The sequence below is a fragment of the Anabrus simplex genome, chromosome 3 (genome assembly GCF_040414725.1).
Source record: "Anabrus simplex isolate iqAnaSimp1 chromosome 3, ASM4041472v1, whole genome shotgun sequence".
NCBI classification, from domain to species: domain Eukaryota; kingdom Metazoa; phylum Arthropoda; class Insecta; order Orthoptera; family Tettigoniidae; genus Anabrus; species Anabrus simplex.
This window is the reverse complement of record NC_090267.1, coordinates 355,842,288-355,862,632: the sequence shown is the minus strand read 5'-3', so window position 1 is coordinate 355,862,632 and position 20,345 is coordinate 355,842,288. Positions and strand designations below refer to the sequence as shown.

The 20,345-nt window shown below is 40.8% G+C and overlaps 1 protein-coding gene across 3 annotated transcripts in view; it reads right to left on the bottom strand.

Annotated features, from left to right (window-relative positions):
- The window catches only part of Stim (stromal interaction molecule), a 424,265-nt gene that overhangs the window by 294,144 nt on the left and 109,776 nt on the right, over positions 1-20,345 (bottom strand). The gene's annotated exons all lie outside the window — the stretch shown is intronic.

Here is a 20,345-nt window from a genome sequence, read left to right as displayed (position 1 = left end):
AGACCGCAGTACAGACCAAAATTACGGTCGGTGATTCATTTACACGCAACGACTTGTCTGCACAAATACGGTCTGTACAGACAGATCTGTGTAAATGTCTGAGCGTGTAAAGGGCCCTTTAGAGTAGCTGGAATGGGAAAGTACAATTTCCGGTGACATCAGGTAATAGCCTCCTTGCCCTTCAGAAGTTTGCGTACTGTAACTAGTGTATAGGCCTACCACTGTGAAGACATTTCGCATGAATATAGTTCTTATAAACTTGCAATTTCCGTATGTTCTTGGTTTGTCTTCTGTAAAGATGATTCAACTACAATATAATCCTCGTCCCATAATACCGTAGAGATGTTATGTTCCAGGAACCGTTGTGCCTTTGTATATTTTCTTTTCACATTAAATGTCTTTAACCCTATTAACCATTTGATCTAGATCATCATTAGTCGTAACACATTCCAGGTATTCCGTAAGAAGCTCACGGGGATTTTGCTTACTTTTACTGATTCCTAAATCAGATCACTAATCTCCACACCAATGTTAATATTTTGTTGAGTTAATATCACTGTCTCTTAAGCTATATGGTCGAAGACCCGAAGACCTCAGTGTTAGGCCCCCTGAAATAATAATTGGAGACCGAATGCTGAAAGACATAGCAGTCGATAATGAAGATGCATACAAGTATATTATTATTCTTATTATTACTATTATTGAACTAATTCCTCAGCTATTACCTATCTCCTGCGGAAAGCAGATCTCAGCTACACCTTACGAATCTCTCCGATCTACAGCCACCTGACAGCATCGTGTTATAAGAATTATTATATACGTAATGGCAGTTCATGTCACATTTGCACTTATGTCTGCTGTTTTCTCGACAATAACTAAGGTAAACAGGATATAAGATCATGAGATTGATAAAGAAGGAACAATTTGACGAAAAATCAAGAGGAATGAAAGGCAAGTGACGAAAGACAAGAAACTGAATGAAGATGGGGACGAAGAGAAGACAATTTTAATAAGCAAGGGGAGAGCAGAAAAGTTCCAATGAAGATCTAGCAATTTAGGATCAAATGAGAAACATCCGTACGTAACTGTAAAAATAGAAAAAAAAACATAACTATAGGGTTTTCGTGTAACACAGTATCAGGCACTCCTCCGCCACTGTAATGTACGTGCAGCTAATATACTGCACTGAGTCAACCTCTAAAACTTAGGATAGTAGGAACTTTGAAGAGGAAAAGAAGAAGTAGTAGTAGAAGAAGAAGAAGAAGAAGAAGAAGAGACAACAGTAATGAAGAAGAGAACTACCAAGATCATTAATTGCTAGCAACCACATATTGCTTAGTTGATAATAGGTGACCCTTATAAAATTATTGGGACTTTTGCGGATTTCCGCAGCTTCTCTTAGGACTCAGAACATCTTAGAACACGACACCATGACATGGAGTAGGGAATGTATTCACCTACTGCCAAACTGTTTGGTTGGCTGAGAAGGATACTTCTTTCGTGTTGATGCGAGTCCCAATGTTTGGCCGATGTTAAGTTGTAGCAAGTAAAGGGAATTTTGTGCACTTCAGGCTGTAGTAGCAGGGATAATATCTGAACCCAAACGTTGCACACATTTTGAGATAGAGCCAAAAACAGTCCTGCTGTACTTGCGGAGAAACTTACCAATTGAATGTGTGACAATAAGAATGTTATGGAGATATAAAGGTAGATAATTCCTTCATTCCTTGATGAATACTTTTAATCAATACATCTGTACCACCTCACTCAAACGTCAGTTTGTGTCCGTCTTTGTGGGTAGTTGACGGCTCATAAATTTGCTTCGCCCTTGTGGTGAGTGTCGTCAGAACAACATGTTTTGTGCTGGAAGGAAATGAGAATGTGCAAAAACATAGTGATTTGTGTGGGTACGATTGCAGTAGACAGTGTGGCCTAGATGAGTTTGCTTGTAATTTCCGGCAGGCAATTCCTACCTCCCAGTTTCAGTATTTCATTGATTATTCTGTCTTCTCTTGGAGTTTTCTTGCTTCGAAGTTGCTTAAGCAAGTTCTCCAGCAACTTGCAGTATTTCTTCGCACATCTTTGTGACTGGCTCCTCGCCCGTGTTTATCAAGGGTCGAATTATATCCGTACACTATCAGCAATGTTTGTTTATCCAAGGTGACCTCTCCTGTCCTTGTTTTAATATTGGTTATTTAAGATAATCTTATTGACAGGATGGATCTTAAAATGGTCATGTTCCAGTTTTCTTCTGTTGTACGTATGATCAAATGGTTGCAGAATTTCCTTGGAAATGTTATAACTTGAGTGGTTTGTTCAGAGCTTTCTATTCTGGAAACATATTAGCATCTAACGGTACGTAGAGCGAATAGATAAAAAGGACGCGCCGTAAGCCCTCTGGCAACTCTTGTCTAGTAAAAAATGTTAAGAGAAGAAAATGAAAAATCCTTATTACAAGGGGCAAAAACAAATTAAATGTAACAGAGCAAGAGACAGAAATATGGGAAATAGGAGGATGTAGCAAAGAGCTATATACTTTATGATTAGTTGATAAATTATATAAACTACTAATAGGACTTCTACAGTGCTATAGACGAATAACGGAGTTAAGGGGAGTACGTACCTCAATTTTTGCAAAAAATTCATTTTAATGTATTTTAGTATTCTTTGGTGTGTGTACAATAGAGCAACGTTTTTTATTACAGTGAAATCGCGTTAAAAGTGCCCATAATTTGGATATTCCATGGCCTCTCCCATTTACAAATGCTACGCCCTCCTCTGACTGCAGACTGATAACTTTCTAGGAAATGCAAGTACATTAGTGAACCGCATAGACTATATTGGGGCTTCTCATCAGTCGATAGCGTATGAAGAAAAGTTGCCCACAGCAACAGAAATATCCAAAATAGCACAAATGGCATCATTACCGAAACTTGCCCAAGATTAGACAGAAAAACGGAACAAACTAACGTGAAGTTTTCCAAGACATAATAATACCGTATGATGTACAGATAATATGTAGGATCTGAATACGTTTAATCCAACTTCATAATTTTTTTTACAGATAATCTCGTTAATCCAACTTCAAGTTATAGAAATATTAGATTTTTCTTCAAGGTTTATATGCTAGCTTATTATTTCGGGTTACTGAGTTGCTTGACGTGGTTATTGTTGTACGTATAATAAAGACAAGGAAACCTACAAACACCATGGACTTCCTGAAGAAGTGATGCTTGTGATTAAGCCCATTTATAAAGATCTTGCCACCGAGCTCGATAGCTGCAGTCGCTTAAGTGCGGCCAGTATCCAGTATTCGGGAGATAGTAGGTTCAAACCCCACTGTCGGCAGCCCTGAAAATGGGTTTCCGTGGTTTCCCATTTTCACACCAGGCAAATGCTGGGGCTGTACCTTAATTAAGGCCACGGCCGCTTCCTTCCCACTCCTAGCCCTTTTCTGTCCCATCGTCGCCACAAGACCTATCTGTGTCGGTGCGACGTAAAAAAAAAAAAACTTGCCCATTTCGATTTATTGAAGAAATGTTTGCATGGGAAAACCCAAAATCTAAACGAGTCTTTTAACAGTGTTATTTGGAGTCGTGTACCAAAAAATATTTTTGTTGGATATATAACCTTAAAATTAGGAGTACATGATGCTGTTTTATCACTTAATATGGGGAATGCAGGCAGAATTAAGGTGTTAGAACAGCTGGGGAACCAACCAGGGTAGAATTCGCTCAGTGCGTATCAAGCTTTTGATGTTCGTCAGATCAAAATGGAGGACAAAAAGCTGTTTATAGCGGAAACCAAGATTAGGAAGTCAAGGAGAGCAATAAAAAGTAGTCTGGAGGATAAGGACAATGGGAATATGCAGCAGGAGGATTCTAGACTACAGTACATGTCAAGTATGATTTATGTAAGCTGAACTTTAAAGTTAATTTTCTCTGCTTTTTTTTTCTATATATAGGTACGCTCAGTCAAAAAAAACTGTAAAAGGTAGAAATTTGAAATAATTATCAGTGATACTTCCATACCGTCTCTCTGTAAAGCTGCCAGTTTATTTTAGATATATTAATATATGAGACCAAAAAAAAAATATTATTCCTCAAATCTTTCATGAACATTTTTAAATTTGGCAAAACTTCCCGAAAAATAACCATACATCTAATGCTAAAACAAAAGACAGCACTGTAAAGAACAAAGTTCATACAATAACACTATAAAGTTTCAAATCTGTAGGACAAAGGACCTTTTACCTGAGCGTACCTAAAAATGGAGAAATTACCATTGTCAGCATAGGCAGTATGTACTCTCTCCTTAAATACGATGTGAAGATAGTTATAAAAACAGACACGGCTAGAAACGTTCCCGTAGTAACATAATTGATTAAGATTAAATAGAAACGGAAGGAATATTTTAGAATCACTTTACACGCATCAGCTGAGACACGTAGAAAGATAAAGAAAACAGGGTGAAAAGAATGCGTAACGAACGTGAGATGATGATGATGCTGTTTAAAGGGGCCTAACAGGTAGGTCATCGGCCCCTAATGGTACGAGATGGAACGAAAAGACATGGCAATTACATTTTTAAGATATATCCACTGACTAGAATTTAAAACATATTTTTATGAAATTAAAATAATCAGTGGATCTAATTCGCAATGCCTTATTTGCTGATAGGAAAAGGTTGGCAACTCCGTCTAGTACTAAATGTTAAGAGAAGAAAATGAAAAATACTTATTATAAGGGACAGAAACAAATTAAATGTAACAGAATAAGAGGCAGAAATATGGAAGATTACAATGGAATAAAGCATTGCCTTGAAGTATATATCATTCAAGTTAGAAATTAAAATAACACATTAAAATACACAAACACGAAATAGAGTCAATGGAATAAAAGCGTAGTTAACAAAAAGTACGCGAATACAAAATACACTTTTACACACGATAGAAAAGGCCACTATCCCTCATAAAACGGATGATGAGGTCTGCTGACTGCTCATCTCGTAGGATGAAGGAAATGGCACTCGGGAGTTTTAGACTACGGCGAAGATCGGCCAGGTCCACGCACTCAGTCAGGATGTGAACCACGGTTAGATGGCCGCCGCAAGTTCATACGGGGGGGGGGGGGGGTCACCCTTCAGTAGGTAGGAGTGCGTTACTATGCCGTGACCGATCCGAGGACGACATATTACCACCGCATCTCTCCAAGAAGCCCGAGGCGAAGTCTTTCATACCTTCGTAGTTCCTTTTATCGCTCTGAGCTTTTTTTTTGGGAGAGAGGTGGCCTGCCACACCATCTCCCAATGGGACATAACCAAATGTCTCTGCTGAGAGCGAATATCACTGTCTGGAACCCTGTAAGACAACTGGGGCAATGTAATAGCCTCCTTGGCAGCCTCGGCAGATAGCTCGTTTCCCTGTACACCCATAAGGCTTGGGAGCCACATAAACGTAATTCTGGTGACGGCATCCGAACCAGCAGATCCTGGATCCACAGCACCAGAGGGTGCCGAGGGAAACATGTATCTATAAATTGTAGTGCCCTTAAGGAGTCGGTACACAGCAGAAAGTGCTGGCTCTCATCGGACAGCGAGTATGCAGAGCTTCACAGATAGTATAAAGCTCTGCTGTGAACACAATACGGACTTCCGGTAGAGAAAAAAGAAACCTGTTATTGTTGGCAACGAACGCACAGGCTACTCCCGCTTCTGCCCTCGAACCATCCGTGTAAACAACGACCGAATCAGAATACCGGTTAACAACGGACAGAAAGTCTTTGATAAATGGAAGAGTCCGTGTTCTCCTTCGGGCCTATGTGCAAATCTAGAATTATTTCAGGTCGTCGTATTATCCACGGAAGTACCGTACTTGATCGTCTGACAAGATAAGGGACCGAAGGTACAAAAAACAATATATGACTGCTATCCAAGCGTATTCCAAACGGCTGCGTTGCTCGAGGATAAGCAGCGTACAATCGATGGTTTCCATTGTGGAATACGCAAGGGTAGCCTGGGTGAAGTGGCATCTGTCGCAAATTTGCAAAATAGGACAGAAGCATTTGCTGGCGCCTCAGATGTAACGGCGGCACTCCAGATTCTGCAAGCAGGCTAGCAATAGGGCTTATACGAAAAGCTCCCGTTGCCAACCTGACTCCGCTGTGATGGGTGCTATTCAATTTCGCAAGGACGCTTTGCCTTGCTGATCTGTATGCTGCACTGCCGTAGTCTAACTTGGATAAAATATGTGCCCTATAAAATCGTAGGAGCTCAATGCGGTCTGCCATCCTTTCCCCCACCACCAACGTAGTGCAGCTAAGAAACTTCAAAATATTCAGCTTCTTAGCGCATTTCGCTTTTAACTGCCGCACGTACGGCTCCCACGATAATTTGCTATCAAAAAGGAGCCCAAGAAATCGGTGTCAACTACAGGAAGAGCGACATCCCCTAAATAAAGCTCAGGATGGGATTGAAGAGTGCGCTTCCGACAGAAGTGTACAACAGAGGTCTTTGCGGTTGAAAACCGAAAGCCATGTTCTAAGGTCCACTGTTCCACTCTCCTTATTCCTTGCTGTAATTGTCACTCAGCGACGGCCATATTTTGCGGGCTATAATGCAGAGCAAAATAGTCTACATATAGCGACGGTATTACTGCTGAACCAGCAACAGTGACTATACCGTTTATGGCAAGCGCGAATAGAGTGACACTGAGAACCGATTCCTGAATGTGGTATTGCGAATGTGCCCTTCGTCCTCGGACACGGAATAGCAAAAAATTCACAATAAATACCAGCAAGTTACCTCAGAAATTCCATTCAGGCAGGACTGAAAGGATGCCGTATCGCCATGTGGTGTCATAGGCCTTTTAAGTCAAAGTAAAACGAATGTGTAACTGCTGGGATAAAGAGATTCAAAGTGAAGATAATACTGTACATGTAAGAATATAGTAATAAGAGCATGAGATAAAGGAATAAAGGTTGAAGAGACAAAGGTTATGGGGGTCGTAGAGAAATAATGCTGATTTAGTAGTGCATGGAGACATATTCAATTACAATTATATATCTGAAAGATGAAGATAAGATCAAAGTTAATCATTTTAGGAACAGAACACACCGAAAATGGCAATATTATTTTTAGGAAAGAAATGAGAGAGGACGGAACAAAGGAAACTCGAGGAAAACAATTAGGCAAGAACTGGTTCGTAAGATAAGCGCACAATCGTCTTAGGATACGTTCCACTATCAAACTACTGGGATTTATGCATTATTATAACGGTAATTATTCACTTGTGTTAGGCTTAATACTAATACTAAAAGGAACAGTTATAGTAAGCATATGCCGTAAATTTGGGTACAATAAGCTAATAGTCTCGGTTTCAGGTTATCTTCAATTAGGGAAAACGAGTGTTCTGGTCAATTTTTACGTGTTCATGTGGTTTCCAGCACTCTGGAAGATACCTTCGGTATTTCCTGGAAGGAAGAGTAAGTCTGGCCATCTGAGGGCATGCGACGGCCTCTCCCTTCCGTCTAGTGCTCCGTAGATTTTTTTGGAAGGCGAAACTAGAAACTATTTTGGGAGCACCCCAAATATACTACAACTTCATCGGTAGGTATATGACAGCAGGCTCACCGCGAACAGTGTGTGTAGGAGTGTTGAGCAGCAGTAAAAGTTGTCTTTGTTTAGTGGTTGTGTTGCCGAGTGATATACGTTGAGTAATTCAGAGCGTAAAGCAGTCACGTGAACTGAGTATATGAGTTATCAAGAATTGTCTGGAATAGTGCCAAGTGAACAACAGTCGTGCGTTGTGACAGTCAACAGACGTGTATTCGAACACAGCTGTACGGAACTGCTGGGTGGAGTGACTTATGCATGCGAAGTCAAGTGAAAGTTGCGACATGCCAATCAAAATTATGGAGGAATCGCTCGGTCCAGGCAAATGCCAGCACGCCGGAAACCTAACGTGAGGATAAGAGACTTCAAGAAATAGCCACTTACTAGTAACGTGTTTTCATTCATTGTCAAGTATAATTGTGAGTGTGTGTGTTTCCTATTACGGTAATATATTGCATGACAACTGAGACCAGAAAACACACGGAAGTGGAGGTTCAGTTAAATGCGCTATTCAAGATGATGATGATGATGATAACAAAAGACCAGGGGAGGGTGACAAAGAAGATGTAAGTAGGCCAAAAGATGATGAAAGCCAGAAAGAGGAAGAAGACCAGAGGAAAATGGGAGGACAGATGATTATGATGATGATAGAAAATGGCCAGGAGGATGACGGAGGTGAGGGTGGAAGATGGGAGGGAGGAAAACGGGCAGAGAAAGATCGAGGAATGAAACCGTGAGATGAAGCATATTCTATAGATTGACTCTCTGTCCCGAAGACCGCGCCCAGAAGATCGCAAGTTCTACTCCAAGAGGGAGAAGTTCCCTGCCGAAGGACCACCGTGGAGTTCGAGGGAACTGGAGCCGGGATCCCTGGTTGGAAGCGCGGAGGAACTGAGGCTATTCTCCCTGGCATACCGGTCTGCAGTGCACGAGGGCACGAGATGCACACAAGGGACGCTGTTTAGAAGACAGCTGCGCCTCCCGGTGAATTTAGTGTTTGGCCGACCTGAGGACCATTCTGCCCCGGCCAACCAGTACCGCCTGGCTCTGACAAAGAAACTGGAGGATGTAATCCCCGCTGTCGGGAAGAGATTGAGGATAGAAATCCACCAAATGAAGACACGTGCGCTACTGGATATCATGAGAACGACTTTGGAAAATGCACTAGTTTTCATCCAACTTACTCTCACAATTGACCTCATCGTCTCTTGTCTGTGAAAATTTTGATTTCAAAGTATACCGATCAAAGTTCATGTCTACTTTCTTCTATTCCTGCTGTTTTACGACACTGAAGTTTATTTACCATCCTCTCCACTTTCTAGAGCGTAATTTCATTATTACTGTCCACCTTTAAAATCGAGAAGATTTTCAAATTTTTCCCTCGAACTGTCCAGTGATTTCTTGGCATCTATAATGAGGTCGCTTGATTTATCCAAACGGTATTCTATGATTCTCTATTACAGTCCGTCTCATAATTTCTTTTTGGACCTAAAATTACTTATTTTGCTCTATTTCATTCCTCTGCATAGTTCTCTACCATCGCAAATTCTTGTTTGGAGATTTTCTGATCACCTAATTTTTAGTTTACCAACTGCCCTGTGCGCTTCGCCCCATCTTTACAGACTGTTTTTCAAAGGCATTACCTTACCGTTTCTATTACATCACCCCTGTATACCAGCCCTTCTCAACCGCGGGTCGTGGCCCGGTACTGGTATCAACTTACCAGACCGGCAGATTTTCTTCTGGATTCTTTTACTTTTCTAAGCGTGTATTACGAATACATATTGTATAGTGAATATGTTCTTACGAGAGTAATTTTCGTGGTTATGTTTAAAAATGAGAGATTCATCGAGATGTAGGCTAATGTTTACAGTGCACTATGTCTTCGGGTATGGGCTATATCAAATTTGTTACTTTCATTGACCTGTCTCAGTCTCATCCTTGGCTTTGACAATATGAAAGTGACTGAGGTATGAGTGATGCTAGTAATACCATTGTTTATACAGCCAGTCCCTGTTATGAATGGTGTGAAAATATCGCTCATAGGGTCGGTTGGTGCATGCATTTCAGTGGGCTTGGCAGACTGATATGTAATAGCAACGGCTGGTTCGGTGAGGAAAGCAACGGGTAACTACCTCACTCCTCATTTCCCTAGTACGCCTCTTCAGTGATGCCTAGGCTATTTATGACAGCTGTTGGCGGAGCTGCAGAGGATCAAACCAGCCTTCGCGCTGAATACCCAACATACATACTGCATATAATTTGGCGTACGTATATATGACAAGTGTTTCGCCGATAAGCTGGCATCCTTCCGCTGCTCCTACTCTACTGACTTGACTTCTGTGGTGAAGTACAGTGCGTACCAGCCACTGCACCCAGCAGCACCCTGCAGGGTGTAATCGCCCTGGTTATATTAATCGCCTTCTTCTTATCCTCCCATTTACAGCTAATAATAAATTCCAAGGAATTCGATTCTACCCTGCCGATCAAATCCTATTCTGATCAATTGTATCCACTTTCGTCCTTTTAACATGAATTGATGCACGGTCAGTTTATTGTAATAACACAATGGTGAGCGTTATAAATTTTATAACATGTTGGTGGTCAGAATGGATAACATGTCACTAAAAATCGCATAAACGAATGCATGATGTTGGCTTGAAGAAACTGCAACATGCTCGAATTGTAGTGTCTTTTATATATATTGTTTTGCTAGTGGTTTAACGTTGTACCAACACATCGAAGGTTTTCGGCGATACGAAGATGGGAAAGGGCTAGGACTGGAAAGGTAGCGGCCGTGATCTTTATTAAGGTACAGACCCACCATTTGCCTGGTATGTAAATGGGAAGCCATTGAAAACCATCTTCAGGACTGCCGACAGTGGAATTCGAACCTTTTTTTTTTTTTGCTATGGGCTTTACGTCGCACCGACACAGATAGGTCTTATGGCGACGATGGGATAGGGAAGGCCTAGGAGTTGGAAGGAAGCGGCCGTGGCCTTAATTAAGGTACAGCCCCAGCATTTGCCTGGTGTGAAAATGGGAAACCACGGAAAACCATTTTCAGGGCTGCCGATAGTGGGATTCGAACCTACTATCTCCCGGATGCAAGCTCAGAGCCGCGCGCCTCTCGTGCACGGCCAACTCGCCCGGTGAATTCGAACCTACCATCTCCCGAATTTAAACTTTTATTCATCCAATGATTGATAATAATTTTTTCTTTTTGACAAACTGTCACACCGTATTCATAGTGTTCATTTTAAGATCACGCAATACTTATTAAAACTTACGAGAGTTAAATGTATGGTCATCAAAGACATTTAAGAGTAAATTCGTTGGGACCGGGCTCTCGTTTTATAGAAAAAGGATTTAACGGGCCGCGATCCCTGGAAGCTTGAGAACCGCTGCTGTATTCTCTTTCTGTACGCTCAATCTTCTCACTGTCTATTCTTTGACTGATGTCATAAACAAATTCATGCAATTCTATCCAGTTTCCTTGTCCTGGAGATTTTCCATCCTTGCCGTCTGCAGGGAGATCTCAATTTCTCTGTCTTTCAGATCAAACAGTGGTCTGTAACATCCAAAAAATCCTGGAATACTTGTATATTCCAAAGAAATTTCTTGAATTCAAAGCCAGTTATGATACAGTTATTACCGATCTGGAATCCCTATCCTTCCTTACAAGTGCACCAGTAAAAAGCTTAAGCTTGAACAATGAATCAGCAACTGCTAATGCTATCGCAGCGAAGTGTTCACTATATGCTTACCATCTATATGTATAATAACTTTATCTTCCACAGATTCACCCATTACCGTCTCATATAGTGAATTTCTTCCAATTTTTGCGTTGAAATCGTCCATTACACAATCATGTCCTTGCTGCTCACCCTGACCTAACCAGCCAGTGCTTCAAAAGAAATGTCTATTTCATCCTCGTCTGCTGCTTCACATGGTAAATACAATATTATATTACATAATTTATATCACAATGTAGGTGCTCACTAAGGGAGGTTAGTGGGTAGTAAAGGACAGAGCTGGCCCAGGAGCAAGTGGGCAAGATGGCGGCTATACACGGGCTCTTATGGGACTATCTCCAGAGAGCTGGCCCAGGGGTAACTGCGCAAGATGGCCGCCACGCGCAATCCACTTCTAGCTACGCGCTACAACTTCTGACACTTTCGGACAATAGGATGTCGTCATCTTATGGAATACTGTTAAAGAGGCTACTAAAAGGGCCGCCTGACTTGAGAGAACATGGGTTAGCGAACACGGGGTAATTTTAGCTGAGTCCAGGCATGATGTGTGCTAAGCTGTTGTCTATTTAATTTTCCTGGCCAACACTTGTAGGACACTATTTCGAGGTGGGGGAGTCGATCAGAGTAACGCTCCTCTAGGGGCACCCGTGCCTTAGGTAGGAGCCGAGCAACATGTGTTGTTGTTGTGTCTGCATTGGTAAACTAGGGGGTCTTTAGCTGAGTCTAGACATGTTGTGTGCTAAGCCGTCGTCTATTTAACTTCCTTGGCCAACTCTTGTAGGACACTTCATTTTGATGTGGTGAGGTTCTAGCAGAGTTAAGCTCCTCCAGATGCACCCTTGTCTTAGATAGGAGCCAAGCAACTTGTGCTGCTGTTGTGTCTGCATTGGCGAAATCGCGGGGTCTTTAGCTGAGGCTAGACATGTTGTGCACTAAGCTGTCGTCATTTTAACTTCCTTGGCTAACTCTTGTAGGGGACACTTCAGCCCTAGGGGAGCAGAGTAAATGCCACGTCTAAGGATTTGAACGTGGAATTGACAAACTCGAAAACTAAAGAGCTTATGTGCAATTCAAAAATCCTCACTCTGATTGAAATGTGCGCACGATGAAGGTGTACTGACTACAGTAAATGTGGAGACATGCACATCTCAGCAGAAAGAAAAATGACTTTGCGAGCTAAGCTGTATTTTTTTCGATCTGGTGTTGTAAAGGAATGCAACAGTGTGTTATGACGCAAGACACCTAACTTGAGAGTTCTCAGTCTTCAGCTGCCGGTAAAGCTTGTTCACATTGACGTTACTACAACTCTCCTTACTATGATGACGTTACTCCATTTAGATCATAATTTTTTATGAGGTAGGGTGGAGGGGTACAATTTGATTAATGGTATACTGCTAGTCGTAAGGGTGACTAAAAGGGATGGACTAACTCAGGGGAGAGCTGTGCTAGAACAAAGGGGTAAATAGACATACACGGAGCCTTATAGAGGCATTCTCTATTTATTCTTCTTCTTCTTCTGCTTCTTCTTCTTCTTCTTACTATCTAGGGTCGGTTTTTCTATCGGACTCAGCAAGGGATCCCACCTCTGCCGCCTTAAGGACAGTGTCCTGGAGCTACAGACTCTGGGTCGGGGGATACAACTGAGGGGAATGACCAGTACCTCACCCTACATGGCATATGCGTTAACCTCTTAAGACCTAACTGCTGACCTGATTATGGTTGAGTGCTAGGTTAACCCAAGCATATGACGCCAGTCTTAACTTTACAAGGGCGTTACAGTTTCAAGTTTGAGATTCGATCCTACGCACAACCTATATAGACGCTATGAGACATGATCTAGGGACTTTGATGCTGAGATTGGTGGAAGCTTATGGCTACACATAGGATTAGGGATATGGTGTAAGGTGTAATACAAATGCTTTATTTACAGACGGCGTGATATTGGAAAGCATCTTCGAAGTTCTAAAAACGGAGAGCCTAGCCTGAACATATCAGCCAAAAATAACTGCACGTGCAAGTTGACTAGCTTTAAATGTATTTGCTGACACATAGAATACAAAGTTCATTTTTTCCTACAAGTTTGCAACTTAGGTACAATCACGCAGGAGGACCTAACCTATCTTCATACTGAATACCCAATATAATACGTAAAATATAATGTGGTGCCGGAATTTAGCTCTGCAGGATTTCGCGTATTATCAGATTTCCCGAATACCAAATAAATTCCCTACCTACACTGGACGTTCGATGCCCCTGCAGGCCTAACGTTGCGTTGACCACGCGTTAACCTCCTAGGACTTGACATGGTACCAAGGAGATAATGTAAGACTTAATACATATGCTTTATTTGTTGAGACGTAACGCTGAAAAGCAACTTTAGGTCTTGGGGAGTTGAGCGACCGCGCAAGGTATCAGCCAAAGAAAGACAATGGCTACGAAAGGCGTGAAAATGAAAGACTCCTTAGCCCTCGTAAACCTAATAGCGTGGAGGTCGGAAAAGAACAAGAGTTAACCGAGGAAGATCGGATAGGATAGATAAAAGTGAGTGGCCTAACACATGTAAACAGAAGCATGCGTATACATGAACTCTTATGGCACTAACCCGGCGGAGGCTATTGCTAGGGCTTTTTTCACGTATTACCCTAATTCGAGGTTCTATCCTCCTACCCGGATGCCCTTCCTTGCTTGCGACACTCAGTGGATCGATGTAACATAGGTAGGAGGGTGATGGAATACTGCTGTAAGAAACGTAAGAAAGGTAACTTAAAGTGTCCACTTTTTCAATACAAATAAATGTTACAATGGATAAGTTACAACATATTTACTTGAAACTAGTTTCACTATTTCGCGTCATCTTCAGCCAAAATGTGAGAAATAGTCATAGGTGAATACATGCAAACATATGCATTACACAAAATGTTACAGCATTATGAATAAATAAGAGTAAAAAGAGACATAAATAGTGAATTACAAGTTCGGAACTTGTCAGTCAGCAAAACAGTCCATGAAGGGTGAATTAAAACTTAACGAACATGAGTTAGAACTCAACAAACACAATCCCTTAAAAAACATACAACACACTAATATCCCACGGAAGTTCGAGATGAACTTGGCAGTTAAAGGTTCGATCTTTTTCAGACACTCTTCTATTAAATGTCGCCTGCCACGAGTGTAGTACAAACAAACGTTAGGACGCAACAAACACAATCTCCTAAAAAATGTACATAACATTTTAAAATAATTTAGGATTGAGATGAACTTGGCATTTAAGGATTCAAATTTGTAGTCACTTTTCACTAAGTGTCACTTCAAAACAAGCTGTGAAGGCTGAAATAAAATTGTATAAACACGAGTTAGGACTCAATAAACACAATCCTTTGAAATACATATAACGCATTCAAACTTTGTGTAAGTTCGAGATGAACTTGGCAGTCAAAGATTCAAATTTGTAGTCACCTATTCATGAAATGTCACTGGTACGAGTGTAGTACAAACATGAGTTACGACACAAAAAACAATCCTCTCAAAAAAGCACATGACATTTTAAAAACTTAGGATTGAGATGAACTTGGCAGTTTAAGATTCAAATTTGTACTTACTTTTCATTAAATGTCACTTCAAAGCAGTCTATGCAGGGTGAAATAAAATTGCACAAACACGAGTGAGGACTCAATAAACACTATCCTTTAAGATACACATAACGCATTCAAACCTTGCGTAAGTGTGAGATGAACTTGGCAGTTAAGGATTCAAATTTGTAGTCACTTTTTCAGTAAATGTCACATGGGACGAGTGTAGTACAAACATGAGTTAGGGCTCAACAAACACAATCTTTTAAACATGTATATAACATTTCAAAACCCAAGTACGAGATGAACTTGGCAGTTAAAGATTCATATTTGCAGTAATTTTTCATTAAATGCCACTTGTTAAGGGTATAGTAAACATTACCCTTGAGCTTTTGACAAAAATACAATCTTCAATTTGCGTGACATGTTCTTCTGAGAGCTTTGAAGTTGACTGTGCTATTGTCTGTGGTCTATTGTTATGTTACAACGTATCGTGTAAGGTGGAGACCAAGTTTCTGAGCCAAGGTTTCTATGATATTCGCTCAGTTCCTCTTCATCACGCGCCATAGCTTTACCGCCTCAGGTGAGTCTCATTCAATCACAGCCCAAGCTCACTTTTTCTTCACTTTTCCAGCTTTTATAAACATCTTTTTACACCGCAGGTCCCGCATTGAACTGCAAACATCATAGAAACCTTGACTCAGAAACTTGGTCTCCAACTTACACGTTACGTTGCAACATAGCAATAGATCACAGACAATAGCACAGTCAACTTCAAAGCTCTTAGAAGAACATTTCACGCAAACTGAATATTGTATTTTTGTCAAAAGCTCAAAGAAAATGTTTACTACACCCGTAACAAGTGACATTTAATGAAAAATTACTGCAAATATGACTAACTGCCAAGTTCACCTCGTACTTGGGTTTTGAAATGTTATATACATTTTTAGAAAATTGTGTTTGTTGAGCCCTAACTCATGTTTGTACTACACTCGTCCCATGTGATATTTCATGAAAGAGTGACTACAAATTTGAATCCTTAACTGCCAAGTTCATCTCAAACACGCAAGGTTTGAATGTGTTATATGTATTCTAAAGGATAGTGTTTGAGTCCTAACTCGTGTTTGTACAATTTTATTTCAGCCTTCACAGCTTGTTTTGAAGTGACACTTACTAAAAAGTGACTACAAATTTGATTCCTTAAATGCCAAGTTCATCTCAATCCTAAGTTTTTTAAAATGTTATGTGCATTTTTGAGAAGATTGTGTTTGTAGAGTCCTAACGTATGTTCGTACTACACTCGTGGCAGGCGACATTTAATGCAGGCGACATTTAATAGAAGAGTGTCTGAAAACATTTGAATCTAACAGCCAACTTCATCTCGCACTTCCGCGGGGTTTTAGTGTGTTGTATGTTTTTTTAAGGGATTGTGTTTGTTGAGTCCTAACTCGTGTTCGTACAGTTTTGATTCACCCTTCATGGGCTGTTTTGATGACTGACAAGTTCCGAACTTGCAATTCACTAATCTATTCATAATGCTGTAACATTTTGTGTAATGTATATGTTTGCATGTATTCACCTATGCCTATTTCTCACATTTTGGCTGAAGATGACGCGAAATAGCGTTGAAACTAGTTTCAAGTAAATATGTTGTAACTTCAGCATTGTAACATTTATTTGTATTGAAAAGGTGGACCCTTTAAGTTACCTCTCTTAAGTTCTCAGTTCAATACGGACAAAAAATGAAATTCTTAGATTTAAATGCTGTAAGAAGCGACTAAAAAGTGGTGCTGCGGGGAGGGGTGCTCTTCAATTCCGAGCGTGTTATTAGCGGCTGGAGAACCTTAAGCTGAGTCTGGCATTAATTATAGTTGTTTAACTTTGTTTGAATAGGGAATCGAAGGTTTACTAACTTTAGAATAATCTTCTACTCATAGCAACGAGGCTTTAGAAATCTGCTGACTGTGTATCCGGTTATGCTATGTAAGCAACACAGCTGTCGCAGAGATGCATGCCGTCACAATTGACATGAATGAAATAAATATCTGACCCGAGCAGACTCCGACTCATTGACCATGAACACAATTCCGCATCTATTGGGACAAAGGGTCTATAGCTGAGTCTGGCATAAGTCTAAATCTGCAGAGCTACTACGCGGGTTTACAACTTGTAACTTTTAACCTATTAGTTTTTATCACCTTAACATTCGAAACAAGGGCTACTATGCAAGATAGCTGCTATACTTTATTCGTTTAGACTTAACTAGCGGGCTGCCTCACGGGCTCACAACTTGTAACTTATGACCTAAGGCATTAGAATGGTTTTTAACACGGAACGTATAATGCAGGATAAGTTTTTCTTCTTTTTCTTATTTTTCTTCTTAACCTTTCTTCTCAATATATTTGGATCAACACGACGAAAACACTTAGTTCCCAAGCCAGAAAACGTAATCATCCACAGTTAAATTCATGACCTAGCCGAAAATTTAACCCTAAGCCCTTGTTTATATAGATGAAGAGAAGTTTATTACGACGAAAACACTTAGTTCTCAAGCCAGAAAACTTATTCATACGCAGTTAAAATCACGACCCGTCGGGGATCGAACCCAACGCCTTGTAAACCTAAGGTTAGTACGCTAATTATACAGCCGAGAAGCCTTTTAGCTAATAAAATCCATGACCCAGCCTGGAATTACATCAGCCCCCGACAATTCAAACTATTAAGAGTGAACTACCAGGGGTTATTAACAGCGTGTCTGGGCTAGGGCCCGGATGTTTATGCAGTAATAGGTTAGAATGCAAACTTCCTGAAGCGAGTAACAAGTATAGTCTACCTTCACAAGGACTATGCTACGGGGTTTGCATAAACAATAGGGGTACGGCCCATCAAAACCCCTATAATTTATGTTACTCTTGCTACATTATGGAAGAGCGGGTGGCCGACACTTCCTACTAACCAAATTAGTTTGCAATCTAAGAGGTTACTGCATAAAAATCCGGGCCCTAGGGTTATTACTCTTAGAAAATGTACATTTAATCTCTGTTGATAAAAGGATAGTCTCTTGTATCTTTAAAGTCGCAATGATGTGTAACCTCTATTGGTTAACACTTGGTTTCTTCCGAGCTTAACTTTTAAACTATATTATATAACCTGTAGCGTGCCTGCCTCTTTCCCGGAGGCCCCGGGTTCAATTCCCGGCTAGGTCAGGGATTTTTACCTGGGCTTGAGGGCTGGTTCGAGGTCTACTCAGCCTACGTGATTAGAATTGAGGAGCTACCTGACGGTGAGATAGCGGCCCAGGTCTAGAAAGCTTAGAATAACGGCCGAGAGGATTCGTCGTGCTGACCACCTCGTAATCTGCAGGCCTTCGAGCTGGGAAGCGGCAGCTTGGTAGGCCAAGGCCCTTCAAGGGCTGTGGTCCTATGGGGTTTGTTTATAAATATAACCTTTTACTCTTATATCTAATCTCTATTGATAAATTCTCGTTCTCTTCTAACTTAAAACTGGTTACCTATCTGACCTTTATTAACCGAATTTTCGTTTCTTCTAGTTTCTAACCTTGCAACTCGACAGAAGAACATTTAACTGACGAGCATGAGTTAACGAGTCAACACCCTTATCGATAGTTATCTGCAAGAACGCTTCTACTTTGTTAGGTATAGCAAATTAATCTCTATTGTTATATGGTTTATCTCTTCTAACTTTAAACTCGCGACGATGTGTAACCTGTGTTCATGATCAATGACTGTTCACAATGTACCTTACAGTAATGTAATCTATTCGTGCTGTGTATATCTGTGGTTATTCTTCAATAAACAACTGCAGTGAATGATCTACCAGACTTACTATGAGCAGTTACAACCTCAGCCGCTCAACATTGTGTATTATTCCTGCTACAAGTACACGGGAAACTGATAAATGTCTTGTCCTAAAAAACGAAAACTTTACCGTGCTAATGACCATGAGTTAAAATTTGTGTTCAGAACCAAAAAAATTTCGTGCTACACATATGATAGTGAATGGAACCTAGGGCTTACGTCTAATTAAAAGGCAAATGGGCTCCTCGTCAATCGCCTGGCAAAAGGGCTTCTTCCTCTTCCTGGCAAAAGAGCAAAAGGCTTCCTCCTTCTGGTAAAAGGGCTCCTCCTCCTCAGAAAGGCAAAAAGGCTCCCCCTGCTGGCAAAAGGGCTCCTCCTCCTCTTCAGAAGGGCAAAAGTGCTCCTCCTCTTGGCAAAAGGGCTTCCTCCTCCTAGCAAAAGGGCCCCTCCTCCTCAGAAGGGCAAACTGGCTCCTTCTCATCCGTTTAGCAAAATACCTTAGAATTGACCTTGGAACAGAATAGTAACAAGAGACTAGTAAAAAAAAGTAAAAGATATAATACTTATGCTTTATACATAGGTACATACCAGCTACACACTGTACTGATAAGACTAGGAAAAATAGTGTAAGGCTTAATAAATGTACCCTTTATTGATAGGGATAGCCCTTTTGCCAGTTTGCTGGGAGCAGGAGCCTTTTTTCCAGGAGGAGGAAGCCTTTTGCTCTTTTGCCAGGAGGAAGCCCTTTTGTCAGGCGACTGACGAGGAGCCCTTTTGCTTTATAATAAGACGTAAACCCTAGGTTCCATTCACTATCATGTGTTTAGCACGAATTTTTTTTGGTTCTGAACCCAAAGTTTTAACTCATGATCATTAGCACGGTAAACTTTTCGTTTTTTAGGATAAGACATGTATCAGTTTCACGTGTAATTGTAGCAGGAATAATACACAATGTTGAGCAGCTTAGGTTGTAACTACTCATAGTAAGTCTGGTAGATCATTCAATGCAGTGGTTCTTTATTGAAGAATAACCACAGATATACACAACACGAATAGATTACATTACTGTAAGGTACATTGTGAACAGTCATTGATCATGAACACAGGTTACTCATCGCCGCGAGTTTAAAGTTAGAAGAGATAAACCATTTACCAATAGAGATTAATTTGCTATACCTAACAAAGTAGAAGCGTTCTTGCAGATAACTATCGATAAGGGTGTTGCTGCTGTCAAAAATGTACTAACTTCAGCTGACTCGTTAACTCATGTTCTTCAATTAAATGTTCTTCTGCCGAGTCGCAAGGTTAAAAACTAGAAGAAACAAAAATTCGATAAATAAAGGTCAGAGAGGTAACCAGTATGAAGTTAGAAGAGAACGACACTGTATCAATAGAGATTAGCCGCAAGAGTAAAGAGTTATATATAAACAAACCCCATAGGACTACAGCCCTTGAAGGGCCTTAACCTACCAAGCGGCCGCTTCTCAGCCCGAAAGCCTGCAGATGACGAGGTGTCGTGTGGTCAGCACGACGAATCCTCTCGGCCGTTATTCTAGGCTTTCTAGACCGGGCCCGCTATCTCACCGTCAGGT